Source organism: Panthera onca, chromosome F1, assembly GCF_046562875.1.
Source record: "Panthera onca isolate mPanOnc1 chromosome F1, mPanOnc1 haplotype 2, whole genome shotgun sequence".
In the NCBI taxonomy this organism is placed as follows: domain Eukaryota; kingdom Metazoa; phylum Chordata; class Mammalia; order Carnivora; family Felidae; genus Panthera; species Panthera onca.
In genome coordinates this window covers 6,042,226-6,056,688 of record NC_138355.1, presented here as the reverse complement: position 1 = coordinate 6,056,688, position 14,463 = coordinate 6,042,226, and the positions used below count along the sequence as shown (strand labels likewise).

At 44.8% G+C, this 14,463-nt stretch overlaps 1 protein-coding gene across 16 annotated transcripts in view; it reads left to right on the top strand.

The window, feature by feature from the left end:
- CDC42BPA (CDC42 binding protein kinase alpha) overlaps positions 1 to 14,463 on the top strand; it is a 322,044-nt gene that overhangs the window by 85,471 nt on the left and 222,110 nt on the right. Inside the window, exon 2 of one of the 16 annotated variants that reach the window (XM_078441189.2) lies at positions 12,997 to 13,134. The exons of the other annotated variants lie outside the window; for them this stretch is intronic. The gene's annotated coding sequence lies outside the window, so the exon portion shown is untranslated. The remainder of the gene's footprint in view (positions 1 to 12,996; positions 13,135 to 14,463) is intronic. 16 annotated transcript variants of the gene reach the window in all.

Genomic DNA, 14,463 nt, shown 5'->3' with positions numbered 1-14,463 from the left:
TGACTTTAATTTGATGAAGGGTATGTGCCAAAACCTAAAGCAGACTTTTAATGGGAAAAGTTCAGATGCGTGCCACTCAAGGTCAGGAACAAAGCAAACATGGTTTATGCTGTTACAGCTTTTCATGTTACTGGAGTTCCTGGCCAACACATTAAGAAAATAAGTAGAAATGAGTTAACAGGATTGGAAGGGAAGAGATACATCTGTATTTATAGGTCACCTACAAATAAAAATCTCCAGAAGCAACAGGCAAAATACATGTACTAATAAGATAATTTGGTATTTCTTAAATAAAAGATCAGTTTACAAAAACCAGAATTCCTCTGTACTCAAAATAATTAGCAAAAGGGGTGTCTGGGCAGCTCAGTCAGTTGAGTGTCGGCTCACAATCTCACCATCATTTTATATTTTTGTCACAATCTCATGAGATTGAGCCCTGCATCGGGATCAGGCTCTGTGCTGACAGCGCTTGGGAGTCTCAATCTCTCTCTCTCTCTCTCTCTCTCTCTCTCTCTCTCTCTGCCCCCCTCTCCCTCGGCCCTTCTCCCCTGCTCATGTTGTTTCTCTCTCTCTCAAAAAAAGAGAAAAATCCTCTAGAAGAGATGAGATAATGATACAAGATACCATTCACAAGATAAAAACAAGTGTCTAGGATTTAACAATGGTCAAGATTTACATGGAGAACAGTTTACAGTATATGATGAAAAGACCCGAAAAACAGACCATGTTCAGACGGGGTGTAACGTATTTCTAAATATGACGGTTCTCTGTAGATCAGTCTATAAATTCTACGAAATGCCAGTCACAATCCTGTAGAATATTTTGAGAAATTTGACATCTATCTCTATCTCTATCCATATCTATATGGAACTATCTGATATCTATTTATATAGATATATAATAATCCATAATATATATATATAATATAGATATATAATCTATAATATATATAGATGTATATACATATATGTACATTATCTATCTATCTATCTGTGGAACTTCTGATTCTGACACACTTGCTTTTATCACAGCACTCTGCTGCTGAAAACAACTGGAAAATTTGATTAAAATATACATGTATCTGCACGTGTAGAGCTGTAAAATCAGTAAGGCCTCAGGGGCATGATGAGTCCGAGAAGTAGGTCTGTGGACATATGAATCCCCAGCATTTAGCTCTACCTGCCCATTGGAGGCAGTTGTCTGGAGGCAGAGAAGCTGAAGAAAACTTCCAGAAACCTCACAGGTAGGGCAAACAGAAGTTGGAGATTAGGTCTCAGTAAAGAGGAGGACTCTGCTAATTTTCTAGGTATTTAATTGGGGCCCCTGAAGGGCTACACCCCTTAGATGAAAGGACACACGGAAATAGGCCAGCCCTCCTAAGACGGAAACTCGGTTGTAATCAATCCCAGATGGCGTTACGGTGATCTGACCCTAGGGTAGAAAGAAAACATAACAGCGGTTTAAATTAAAACGAGATAGGTTTCGTAGCAACCACAGAAAACTGAAGAGAGGATTAGTGGACTGGAAACTAGGTCAGTGGAAAATATCTGGGCTGAAGTACGGAGAGAAAAAATGGACAGAAAATTAAAGCATAAATTAGGATTCCTGTTAGACACAGTGAAAAAATTAACATGTATGTATTTATAGTTCCAGAAGGAGATGGGAGAGAAAAAATGGGACAGAAACACTATCTGAAGAGATAATCTGTGAGAGCTTTTCAAAGCTGTAACTCAGAACAGAGATCTACACATAGATTCAAGAGTTGCTGTGACTCCATGACGGGATAAATACTTCTCAGCACATAACACACCCAGGCATATAATAGTAAAACTTCTGAAAGCCACAGATAAAGAGAAGGTTTTATAACAGCTAGTGGAAAAAGGACATGCGAGTTCTGAAAAGCAATTTGACAGTTCACAAGGGGAGTGATGGGAGTGGGAGGTAATGGGAAATGTTAAAACTGCTCAAAGAAGCAAACCTGTCAACCTGTGATTCTGTACCCAGCAAAAATATTTACTGTTGAATGAAAGCAAAACTGGAAAATGTTGAGAGCAATCAAAGAAGACCTGGACAAATCAAAGATCCTGTACTCACAGGTTGGAAGACTTCATATCGTTAAGATGGCATTTCTCCCCAAATTGGTGTATAGCTTCAGTGTAATCCCTGTCAAAACCCAGGCTACCTTTTGGGTAGAAATTGACAGATTGATTTTATGGGGTGCCTGGGTGGCTGAGTTGGTTGAGCATCTGACTTCAGGTCATGATCTCACAGTTTGTGAGTTTGAGCCCCGTATGAGGCTCGCTGCTGCCAGCTTGGAGCCTGTTTGGATCCTCTGTCCCCCTCTCTCTCTGTCCCTCCCCCCATCACACGCTCTCTAAAAAATAAGCCTTAAAAAAAAAAAAAAAAAAAGGAATTGACAGGCTGATTTTAAATTTATGTAGAAATGCATGGGGCCCTGTATAATCAATACGATTTTGGAAAGGAACAAAGTGGGAAGACTCACACTTCCTGATTTTAGTACTAGTAATCAAGGCAGTGTGTTCCTGGTTAAGGATCGCATATGGATCAATGGGATACAATTCCAAGTCCAGAAATAAACCTATACATCTATGGCAGTTGATTTCTTTCTTCCTTTCCTGTCTTGTCCTGTTCTTTCCTTTATTAAGTTATCTCTACCCCCAACATGGGGCTCGAACTCATGACTTCAAGATCACAGGTCACACACTCTATCGACTGAGCCAACCAGGTGCCCCTGGTCAGTTGATTTTTGACAAGGGAACCAAGAACATTCAAGGGTATAAAAAAATAGTCTTTTCAACAAATGGTGCAGGAGCAACTGGAGATCCACAAGCAGAAGAATGAAGTTGGACCCTGCCTTACACCATGTATAAAATTAACTCAAAATAGAGCAGAGACTTAGATGTAAGAGCTAAAACTCTGTAACTCTTAGCAGGAAACATATGTATAAATTTTTGTGACCTTGGGTTGGGCAGTGGTTTCCTAAGTATACACCAAGACCACAAGCGCCAAAGAAAAAATAGATAAGTTAGATTTCATCAAAAGTAAAGACTTTTGTGCTTCTTAAAAACACTATTGGGAAAGTGAAAAGAGTCCACAGAATGGGAGAAAATCTCATGCAGGTCTGGTATCCAGGAACATATAAAGAACATTTACAACTCAACAGTAAAAATGTAAATAACCTAACTAAAAATTGACAGATGATTCCAGTAGACATTTCTCCAAAGAAGATAAATGAATGACCAGTAAGTGCGTGAAAAGATGCCCGACATCATCAGTCATTTGGGAAACACGACTCAAAACCACAATGAGATATCACTTCTGGCCCACCAACATGGGTGTAATGAAAGACTGTAACAAGTGTTGGTGAAGAGGTGGAAAGATTGGAACTCTTGTACGTTGCTGGTGGGAATGTAGAATGTGTGCCTGCTTTAGAAAACACACATTCAGGGGCACCTGGATGGCTCGGTCACTTAAGCGACGTGACTCTAGATTTCGGCTCAGGTCGTGAACTCGTGGTTCATGAGTTCGAGCCCTGCATTGGGCTGTGTGCTGACAGCATGGAGCCTGCTTGGGATTCTCTCTCTCCCTCTCTCTCTGCCCCTTCCCTGCTCACTGTCTCTCTCAAATAAGCATTAAAAAACTTAAAACAAACAAACAAACACCTATTCAATCCAGCAGTTCTGTTTCTAGATATACACCCACGAGGACGGAACACAGACACACCCACCTATGAACATGCATAGGAGCCTTAGAATAGCCCAGACATGGAATCCAAATGTCTGTTAGCTGATGGGTGGATAAACAAATGTGGTATATCCATCCAGTGGGATATTATTCAGCCACAGGGAATGAAATAGTGATAACGGCTACAGTGGGGGTGAACTTTGAAATCATGCTGAGTGAAATTAATCAGATGCAGACAACCACATATTGTATGATGTCATTTATATGAAATACCAGGAGCAAATCCATAGAGACTGAAAGTAGATCAGTGGCTGTCAGGGGCTGATGGGAGGAGGGTGTGGGGCATGCTTGCTTCTGGGTGGGGGGGGGGTGTTGTGGGGAGTGGTGAAAATATTCTGGCATTAGATAGTGGTGATTGTACAGCTTTGTGATTATACTGAAAACCAGTGAATTGCACACTTCCAAAGTGTTTATATACGTGTATTGTACGGTATGTGAATTATGTCTCAATTTTTCTTTTCTTTTTTTTAACGTTTATTTATTTTTGAGAGAGACAGAGCATGAACGGGGGAGGGTCAGAGAAAGGGAGACACAGAATCTGAAACAGGCTCCAGGCTCTGAGCTGTCAGCACAGAGCCCGACGCGGGGCTCGAACTCACGGACCGCGAGATCATGACCTGAGCCGAAGTTGGCTGCTTAACCGATGGAGCCACCCAAGCGCCCCTGTCTCAATTTTTCTTAAATGAAGGCAAAATAAAGATGTTTTTAGACAAAGAGAAAACAGAAAATCTGTCCTCAGTAGACTTACACTAAAGAAGATACTAAAGGGAATCTTTTTTTTTTTTTTTACATTTATTTTTGAGAAACAGAGTGAGACAAAGCGTGAGTGGGGGAGGGGCAGAGAGAGGAGGAGACACAGAATCCGAAGCGGGCTCCAGGCTCTGAGCAAGAGGTCAGCACAGAGCGTGATGCAGGGCTCGAACCCACGAACTGTGAGATCATGACCTGAGCCGAAGTCCGACGCTTAAGGGAATCTTAAGGTAGAAGGAAAAGGATCCTAGAAAAAACAGGGAAATGTAGGACGGGACGGAGAGCTTCAGAAAGGGTAAATGTGTCTTTTGTTGACTGCATAAAACAGAGTGATGCTCTGTGGGGCATACGGAAATGTACATTGAAGTTACATGACAGCGACAGCACAACGGGTAGGAGGTGGGAAATGGACTTAATGTGTTTTAAGACCTAATCATTGGGAGGTGGTAAGAATACTAATTTAAGTTGCTACTGTAGATTGTAATCTTCAGGGTAGCCAAGGAAAGAAAAATATTACAGTGGCTCAGTCGGTTGAGCACCGATGTCAGCTCAGGTCATGATCTCCCAGCTTGTGAGTTCGAGCCCCACGTCGGGCTCTGTGCTGACAGCTCGGAGCCTGGAGCCTGCTTCGGATTCTGTGTCTCCCTCTCTCTCTGTTCCTCCCCTGCTCTTACTCTCTCTGTCTCTCTCTCTCAAGAATAAAATAATGAAAACATTAAAACCTACATAAAGGATACAGGAACAGCTAAATGGAGGAGACACACAGGGCCAGGTGTGGAGGAGGCGTGTGTCTCTCCCACGCCCTGTCCGAGTGCCACTCTCCCGGCGGCACCTTGGCGTGTTCACCAACCTGGAAGCTCCCAGAACCCCGTCAGTTGGGGGGTGTTGTGGAGATTTTGTTACATGGCAGGATTGACCAAATCATTGGCCGTTAACAGCTCACCCTGCAGCACCTGCCCCCTTCTCTGGAGGTTGGGGGTGGGGCTGAACCGTAAAAAGCTTTCCATCCCATTGTAGCTGGTCTTCCTGGCCACCCACCAGGAAGCTATCGTGGGACACAGGCCGCCAGTCCGCTCGTTAACATACAGAAGACAGCTTTATCTCTCCACAGATTCCAGAGGTTTTAGGAACTGTGTGCCAGGAACTAAGGACAAAGACCGCACCCATTATAGCTTTGTATTGCCTAATAGCTTTTATGTATATAGAGCAAAAATGGACAGAAGTAAAAGGATACGCATATGAATTTCTTAGTAGGGGATTTTTTTTTAATGTTTATTTTTGAGAGGAGAGGGAGGGAGAGAGAGAGACAGAGAGAGACAGCGTGAGTGGGGGAGGGGCAGAGAGAGAGGGAGACACAGAATCCGAAGTCCCGACGCGGGGTTCAAACTTGCGAACCGCGAGATCATGACCTGAGCTAAAGTCTGAAGCTTGAGCTGACACTCCCCCGTAGTAGGAGATCTTAACACCGTTGTCCTATCTGATGGTACAAGTTGACAACAGTCAGTAAGGAATAAGAGATGTGAACAACAAACTCAACTCGGTCGATGAAGAACACAGTATTCAGTAACTGATGAGTCGTCTTTTCCTGCCGGCACACGTGGGCATTTACTAGCGCGGAGAAACGCGGTTCGTGTTTTTGTATGTGGACCTTATATTCCGTGGCCATTGTAAACCCACTTACTGGGTTTGGCTTCCTGTGTGATCCGCCTCTTAGGCCGCCCAGTCTCGGTTTCCCATCTCCTCCTGCCGTCCACTTCCCAGAGGGCCAATTCAGTCTCCGGAGTTTGGCGGAAACCTCCGGGTGCAAGCCGGCTGTGCTTGCTCGTCCTCCAGTGTCCTTAGATGTGCTCAGTCTTGAGGCCATGCCGCCTTCTTTCTCCCCATCTCTGAAACGTGTGAAAGGTGGTTTTCATACTTCCTCACATCCGGGATGTTCAGGAAGCTCATTCAAGTTATGTAACCTTCCACACCACCAGGACTAGAGGCGCCTCTTTTTCTATGTGAGTATTGGACGCAATTGTCTACTATTTTCATTGGGGTGATATTAAGCTTACAGGTTAATTAAAGGAGAACTGGGGCTATAGTATGATTTATAATTTCAGAGAAGAAAGCTGGGTACTTTTTGTGAACTTCTTGTTCATCTCTTACGATGTTAATACTGGGTTTTGTTCCTTTGGTTCTCTTGGTGGGATATTTTCTGCTATTTCCTCTTCTTTTTTCTTGGAAAGTATGAAAGCTACTTATATATACTCTTCATTCGTACTACTTTTGTTACCAGCTCCCTGACCAAATCACCTTGTTTCTTATAGTTGCCTTTTCCTTTACCGTGTTGTTCCCTTTTAAGTGTACAGTTCCACCTTCCACCAGAAATGACAAAATTTGCAGTTACACCGACAGTTTCCATGTGAGCTCTCTTCGCTCTGTAAGCGCCTTGATTTTGGTCTTTGACACTCTATGTAAGTGCTCGTAACTGCACATTAATTTTCTTCTGCAGGGAAGTTTGGGCCATGTTTCTCCATTCTTGTCTATCTGACCCCCATTTTACTCATCCTAGATCTTAGAAATTCTTTAAAATCTTTGATCGGCTGATGTTACTCTTACTTTCTAATGTTGTGGTTTTATTTCTTTAGACAGCTTATATTTGCTGTCATTTCGTGAGCTTGAGGGTGGGAACGAAATAAACGAGGATCCCTGGTTTCTCATCTTAGAAGTAGTATCGAAGTACTAACTTAAAGAGAAGACATTCATGGGGCGCCTGGTGGCTCAGTCGGTTATGCGCCGACTCTTGATTTCAGCTCAGGTCATGGTCTCACGGTTTGTAAGTTAGAGTCCTGAGTTGGGCTCTACGCTGACAGTGTGGAGCCTGCTTGGGATTCTCTCTCTCCTTCTCTCTGCCCCCCTCCCGACCCCCCCAGTCAACAAACTTAAAAAAAAAAAAAGGAAGGAAGGAAGGAAGATAGAAAGAAAGAAAACATGAACCAAAGTCTGGTGTTCCTGGCTCTTATTCTTGAATAATTGAATATTTCTTGGCTAGTCTTCACGGCTGGGGTTCTTTATACTACTCTTAAATGTTTCCAGTTTTTAAGAACCCCAGATCCTTCCCTGTTCCTGCTTCTCTGTATCATTCGTGAATGTCTCCAGTCCTTGTACTGTAGATCCTGGATGTGTTTGGTACTTTTGATTTCTGGGCTGTAAGATAATTGCATCTGTATAAGGAGGTGAGTTTCCATTTCCTGTCTTCTCTTTGCCTCTGGGTTTTAACCAGTACATGGGGGCCATATCAGGTTCAAAGTAATCAGGATCCCCCCTTAAAAGGGATTAAGACGTGAACTTCGGGGCACCTGGATGGCTCAGTCGGTTAAGCGGCCGACTTCGGCTCAGGTCATGATCTCGCGGTCCGTGAGTTCGAGCCCCGCGTCAGGCTCTGTGCTGACAGCTCAGAGCCTGGAGCCTGTTTCGGATTCTGTGTCTCCCTCTCTCTCTGACCCTTCCCCGTTCATGCTCTGTCTCTCTCTGTCTCAAAAATAAATAAACGTTAAAAAAAAAAAAAAGATGTGAACTTGGAGCCAAACTAGAGACTTCCAGCTGCCTTCCCCCAAGTATAAACCTTGATTCCCCACTCTGGATCCTAAAATAGACTCAAAGTCTGTGTGTCCAGGTGGTTGAACTGAGTGCATCTTACAAACTCATTTGCTAGTGGAACAGAGTGTTGAGATACGGGCCTTCTGGCCGATTGCTAGAGAACAAGTCTTGAGTCATATTCCACCTGAGTTGTGATTTGGACACAAGTGGAGGGGAATTAACTCACTTTTGTTTTTCAACACTTGCCTCTCAACTCTAAGAGAGATGATAGAGCCTTTCTTGCTTTTGGGGTAGAAAGCATTCCATTTCCATTCACTCTTACTCGAGCCCTTGGAAGAAAAAGGTAGCAGGATAAATTTTACAGGAAAAGGAAGTGGAGCAGAGTGATTGCCGATGCACTTGTCTCTTTTGGTACACTTTTCTCCAGATGCTTTGAAATGACTAATGCATTATATTCAAGGCTAACTTTAATGGATATTGTGTTTTCAGAGAAAACAGAGGTCCTCCCTGTCGAACAGAACACATTTCCTTTTTTTTTTTTAATTTTTTTTTAATGTTTATTTATTTTTGAGACAGAGAGAGAGAATGAATGGGGGAGGGTCAGAGAGAGAGGGAGACACAGAATCCGAAGCAGGCTCCAGGCTCCGAGCTGTCAGCCCAGAGCCCGACGTGGGGCTCGAACTCACGGACCATGAGATCATGACCTGAGCCGAAGTCGGACACTCAACCGACTGAGCCACCCAGGCGCTCCCACATTTCCTTTTTTTAACATTTATTTATTTTCAAGAGACAGAGTACGAGTGGGGGAGGGGCAGAGAGAGAGGGAGACACAGAATCCGAAACCAGCTCCAGCCTCTGAGCTGTCAGCACAGAGTCCGACGCGGGGCTCGAACTCACAAACCACGAGATCATGACTTGAGCTGAAGTCGGGTGCTGAACTTTCTTCTTCCTGTGCCTCATGTTTGTCTTCTCTGGCCGGCCACAGGTGAGGGCAGAGGTTGAACTTTATTCATTATCCTAAGTATTTAGCACAGTTCTTTTGAATATGATAATTTTCCTAATTAGATTAAAAGCAGGAAAATGAAGTTCTTCTTTCATGCTTCTCTGTTTTGACTAGTGAAAATAATACTTACTAAACATGTACTGCCGTCTAAATACATTCCATGCCCTTGGTTGCGGTCACTGTCTAATCAGCAAGAGGGAAAGGCGTGTGGCATTGAGATCTACTTCTAAAATTTTCAGGCATTTCTTTCTAATGTTATCTACTCATGGGTAGTAAAATTGGGATGGTTTTGTCAACCTTAATATCTCACTGGCTCTTCTTACCAAATATTGTAAGTCTTCTCCCCGTATGTTGAAATACTTCTTTGCAAACCTCATTTCTAATGGCTCCATAGAAAGTCCATTATGTGGGTGTTGTTCTGTAAGTTACTTAATAACGTTAGGGCTAGAATGTGTGTTCTGCGAATGTCAGGATTTTTTCCCGGTCAGTTCACTTCAATACTACGGCACTTACTACACTGTCTGGTACGTCATGGGCACTCGATACATATTTGTGAAATGAACGGATGAATATTTAGGCGGTGCTATTTTTCCTGTATTATGAATTATACTCTCTAAAGTGTATTTGCACATAGTACTTGGCACTGCATTTCAAATGGTTTCTCTCGGTAATTTGTCCTAGAATAAATTTCTAGAACAGGATCTTGCTGGTTGAAAGGGTATGGACAGAGTTATATGATTTCAGAGTAGTTTTCTCTATGAAATGATGTCATCTGTGGCTTTCTATTTTTTTATACTTTGGTTTTGTAAATGCTGTTAGCGTTAAAAGTTTTTTTTTTTTTTTTTTCTTTCATTTTGTTGAAGTTCATTTCTTTTAATTCAGGGAGCAGGTAGGGGTTTTGTGACTGGGATACAGAGTTGGTGGTGGTGCAAGCTGAGGATTGGACGGTCACTTGAACGTGAGCGGGTGTGCGTGCTACTCTGTAGGAATGGGAGAGTATCAAAGGGTAGTAAGCAGAGTAGTGAGAGTCAGAACAGTAAAAAGGATACTCCTGGTGGTAGTGTGGAGGAACGATTGGAGAGAGGAGAGACCAGAGACACGGAGATCTGGATTTCTCACTCTCTGGTCCCACAGCTAATTAATCACCAACTTCTATGCCCTCAGTCTTCCTTGAATTTCTTCCTCTCTTCCCCCAGTTGGGTCCTCAGTGTCTTTAACCTCAGCCCCCGCTGTAACCTTGTTTCTCTCCCTGCCTCAGAACCATTCTCCATTGAGCTGTGAACGTGATCAAGCTAAACCCAGCTCTGAAGAATCGTTCTCTGTTATTCATATTTTAAGGCTCTAGCTCAGCAACACAGCATGCGAGCTCTTCCCTTATTTGGACCCCTCAGCCTCGTTTCTTGCTCCTCCCTGCTAGGAGGAGAGTCTTTCCTAGGAAAGAAAAGGGCTTCTTATCCTCAAACGTCTCACCTCTGTCCCCCACACAGATTATTTCTGGCTTTGTGCCTTGCTCATCTGTACCCGCTTCACAAAAGCCCCTCTCTTCAATCAGGCCCCCTCGGTCCCCTTTTTCTGGGGTGCCTTGTGTAAGACTCAGGTGTCTGTCACCTCTTCCCACAAACTTTAACATATATATTCACATATTGCCTCCCTTCCCCACTCTTCACCTTCTGGGTCAGGCATCCGTCTTCTGGGCTTTTATGTAGGACCTTGTTTTTACCTTTTCCAGGTCGTGCTGTGATTGTTTGGTTAGGTATGTCTCCCACATTGAACTGTGAAGGCAAGAGCTCTTTTTATTTATGTTTGTATTCTCAGCAGTAAACATAATGTCTGGCATATAGTCAGGTGGTCAAAAGGGATCTGATTTATGATTTTCTAGATGAAATAATGAGGCGGAGGGGTGTGAGCCAGGCCAGTGGTAATGGGAGAGAAAGGTGGGTGGGAGAGACAGATTGGAAGGAAGTCACTTGGATGGCAGAGACCAGTTACAGGTGGAAGCCATGGGTGATGGTGGGGGGGGGGTGTGCACCTTAGTAAATGAGCTTGGTATACAGGTTTTTGACTTGTTAAATTTCAGATATTTGTTGGACATTTAGAGATGACGAGTAGGCATATAGAAATATGGCTGTAGATATTAGATCAGGATTTAAGAGACATGAGCATACAGGTGTTAGCTGGGGCATTTGGAATAGATACCCAAATCAGGTAGGGGAGGGGATTTAAAGAGGTGGAGTAGGGATCCTGGGGGAACATTGACCAAGTAAAAGAAAAAGTAGGAGAGTGTACCGATGGCTGACAGTGATGAAGAAAGGTTGAAACGGATGAGAATTGAGAACAATGTTTTTTATTTACAAAGTAGAAGATCATTATTGATCTTTGAGAGAATAATTTTGTTCCAGTGGAGTGAAACAGAAACTAGATTGAAATTAGTGATTGAAAGAGGCTGAGAAGCAAGTAAACGGTGAGCGAGTGAAGAAGCAAGCACACACTCCTCTTTAAAAATGTGCTTTGTGGGGACATGGTGTCTCCTGGAAAAGGGATGTGCCGCCAGGTCCTTGAGGGGAAGGTAGTTTGGCGATACATTTTTCATTTCATTTTCTTGGTTTTGGATGGGAGAGAAGGTCTTGGAAAAGTTTATCAATTGATACTCAGGAAGCAGAAGAAAGGGGGCTGGAAGTCCAGAAAGAAATCTTTACTGGAACAAGGTTAAGAAGGAAGAGAGGGCCTGGGATCAAGACCGCAGATGGTACCGTCAGCCTCGAAAGGGTTCTTCCCTGGGTTCGAAAGGAAGAGGAGTCAGGATTCGTGGAAATGCAGACACGTGTAAAGACAGTGTGAGGGGATGTGAAGGATATTTGTTCTGTGAGGCAGGCCACCAGGTCACGAACTGTGGGGCGAAGGATAAGTCACGGCCCGGGTGGGCTGGGCGGTGTGGGGCAGCCCCGGGGTACTGGAGAAGGTTGGGAAAGGGCAGAGAAGTGATGGTGGGGCTGCAGGTGGATTTCAGGGCCCAGTTGAGGTTGAGCTATGGGAAAACAGAAAGCAATCATAAAAAAACTTTAATAGTAGGTTTTCCCCAAAAAATGGCGGCAAAAGGGACAGCACTAGAGACTGACTTACACGTACCCCCTGGATGGAGTGAGGCAGATCGCTAAGGACGGCCGTATTTGCTCTGCAGGTCTGGCGGAGTGCAGGACCGCTTGGGCGGTCAGGGGACCAGGAGCTAGTTGTGCCTGGGCGGGCACCCCTGGTGCCGTGACCTCTGGAGTCAGCCCACGGTGCTCAGTGCACCACTGATGAGATTGAGAGTCCGTGTGAGAGGGGGCCTTTGGCTTTTCCCTTCTTGTTTGCTGTATTCTTGCCCCTGTGAATATCAGTTAAAATATGTAAAATAAAAGCAACAGACTGCAGGTAATGGACTCTCTTTTAAGACAGTGAATTTTGCATAGAACAGTAGTATTGGCTGGGTTATGAGCTCTTACTGCAGAGTTACTCATGCCTGATTAGAAGAGCTCTGCTGGCCCCACACAGCCCGTATCTATCAGCTGATCCAGGGTGAAAGGACCCTAAAGAGAGAGCCGTTTCCTCCACGGTGTCTTGTCTTCCATCGGGAACTTGTACAGAGGTCTCTCCAGGCTTCCGGCTCACCGGCGGGATCTCCGATGGGAGCGGCGTTTCTATCAATTACGCTTCTCCTTAAAAAAATGAAACTCTGAGAACAAAAGCCTAAGTTCTGTAACGCCTTCAAGAAATGCGTAAATCGCGGGAAACAGTCCAAGGGCAAGAGAGACTCGAACGTCAGCCGCTCTGCCAGTTCTGAGCCTTCTGTCTACGACTCCGCTGTTGTCCGTCAGTCACTGCTTGACTTAACGCTGGGTTTTCGTTTCTGCTTTCAGGAAGACCTTTAACTTACGCCCTGGGTGTTGCCCGTCCCAGTTTCCTGGTGGCTCACCGCTTCTGCCTGCTCCAGCCTTGCTCCGGCAGCTTCAAGGCTTGTGAAAGCTTGCTGCTTTGGCCTGCTACCCCTGCTTCAGGTGTCAACAGCTTTTAATTAGCTCGCTTCCTCTGCTGACTGTCACTAGGCCCTCGCGTGTCTGCACACCTAGTCCCGGGGCCGAAAGGACTGAGCTACTCCTCCTTCCTTAAAAATCCTTGTGGCCCGGCTCTCCTGGGATTCGAGGGAGAGTGAGGGAGGTTGGAAGTCTACCGCATGATTCCCTGTCGACAGCCTCTGCGTATACAGGGCTGGTCTGGGGTCCGCAGGGGCACGGTGGCGTGGGCATACCGCCTTGTTAGAGCCTATGTCCGTTCTGATTGGTTATGCCCATGCCGTACCAATTTTTAAATATTCTGACTATGGCTACCGTGTATATGAATTGTGTCTCCATGGAGAGCATACCTCTAGCTGTTGGGAAACCCTAGGTTGCCTGTCAAAGAGACTTAGTTTTGGGGGTTTTTTCCAGTAAATATTTTGAACACCAACTGGTCACTAACAGAACAGTATAAGAAACAAATACAGTGTCTTCCACATGTATTAACGATCACCATTAATAAGTCGGTAGGCATCAGGGTTATGGGCGTGGGGCGTGGGAGGATGTCTTCAGGGCCGTGGAACGGCTCGGTACCTCTAGTCTAGAGAGGACTGCCTTTGTGATCAGGCAGCGAGCACGGTCGGACCCTGCCGTCCAGCGGTGTAGGCCCTGAGGTCGTACCTGAAATGTGCACGGCCCGGTGTCAGGCACAGAGGACGCTTGCCCTAAATAAGAGTGGTTTTATTATTTTGTCATCATTATTAATGATGAATGATGATGGACGCTGTACCTTGGAGATGATAAGGAGACGGAGGCATGAGGCAGTAAATAGTGAACAGTAGCCACAGGCAGGAGGTGAAGGGCAGGCTGTGAAGTCAAGACTTGGGAGGCCCTGCGTTTTGCCCCGAGAGCAGCGGGGGCTGGAGTGGCCTCCCACACAAGCGATCTCAGCGACACCATTGCCTCTCTGACCGCAGTGCCCTGTTTTGGTTGACGTGTTAGTGTCAGTTTAGCAGTGTGCTTGAAGCCACTAATACCGATGCCCGGTAACTTTCCTCGTACAAGTTCCCACTCAGATGACAAATACTCATCGTTTATCCATCTGGTACTTAACCAGGTACCTGTTGATTCCCAAGCAGCGGGCATATGCCAGTGAACAGAGGAGAAAGAGTGACCTCTGCCATCATAGAACTTGCATTCTAGTGAGGAAGGCAAGTGGTAAAATACAGAAGAATATGCAGTTTGTCAAATAAGAGTGAAGGGTAAAGGGAAGCAAGAGATGATCTAGAAAGAGTGACAGGGCAGCGACCGTTCAGGAAGGGACACTTGTCA